Source organism: Meleagris gallopavo, chromosome Z, assembly GCF_000146605.3.
Source record: "Meleagris gallopavo isolate NT-WF06-2002-E0010 breed Aviagen turkey brand Nicholas breeding stock chromosome Z, Turkey_5.1, whole genome shotgun sequence".
NCBI lineage: Eukaryota > Metazoa > Chordata > Aves > Galliformes > Phasianidae > Meleagris > Meleagris gallopavo.
The window spans coordinates 11,737,810-11,739,034 of NC_015041.2; positions in this window are offsets into that span (position 1 = coordinate 11,737,810).

Here is a 1,225-nt window from a genome sequence, read left to right on the forward strand (position 1 = left end):
AAAAAAAAAAAAAAAATTGTTCCCTTTTATTATAGTGTTCAGTTGAATCCAAGCTGGGCTTTTGCCTAATTTTCTCCCTACTTATCCTTGCCATTTCTTTGTAGTCTCCCTGAGCTGCCCATCCCTTCTTCTACAGGAGGTAGACTCACTGTTTCTCCTGGACCCTCAGGAAAAGTTCCCTGTTCATCCATATCAGTCTTCTTCCCCTCTAGCTCATCCTGTGGCACAAGGGAATAGCCTGCTCCTGCCCCTTTAAGACTTCCTTCTTGAGGAGCATCTAGCATCCCAGGCCCCTTCAGGACTGAATCCTAAGGGACCCTCCCTACCAGCACCCTGAACAGTTCTACGTTCTCCCCCCAGAAGTCCAAGGCAGCAGCTTTGCTGCCCCCCCACCTACCTTCACCAAAAAATCAAGGACTCTCTACCATCTTGTGGTCACTCTGCCCAACACAGCTCCCAGCCTTCACATCTCCTTCCCTGTTTGTGAGCAGCAGGTTTAGCAGGACACCTCCCTTGGTAGACTTTTACAGCTGCGACAAGAAGTTATCTTCCACACATTCCACATTCTAAAAAAAACCTCCCACACTGCTGCTTCTGTGCTGTATTGTACTTCAAATATATATCAGGGAAGTTGAATTTCCCCTTGAAAATAAGGGCTGGCAATTGCACAACTTCTGCCAGCTGCTTGTAGAAAGGCTCATCTGCCTCTTCACCCTTGTAAGGCAGTCTATAACAGACTCCCCACCAAAACATCTGCTTTGTTGACCCTTCCCCTGATCCATATCCATAAAGACTCAACCATATCATACCCAGTCCCAAGCTCTGAACATAGAGAGTCACACCACCTCCCCTCCTTCCTTGCCTATCCCTTCTGAAGAGCCTATAGCCATTGGAGCATTCTCACCCTGTTTCAGATTTGCCCGCTGAACAATGGCTTCAAGCTCCTGTTTGTTGCCCATGCTGAATGCACTGATGTAGATAGACATCAGCTGAGCCCCCTGCCTCACTCCCAGTGCCCTCACAGTTAACCTAGGGTCATCTCAAATGAGCCTGATTTTAACCTTTCTCCCTTCATATCTTGTTTTAAAAGCCCCAGCAGTGAGCTCTGCCAGCTCCTGGGCTTGGATCCCTTTCCCCCTTTGAGACAGGTGAGACCCATCCATAGCGATCAGGTCAGGTGCAGAGTAAACCCCATGCTGAAATAAAGAGCAAAGTTCCTGCAACC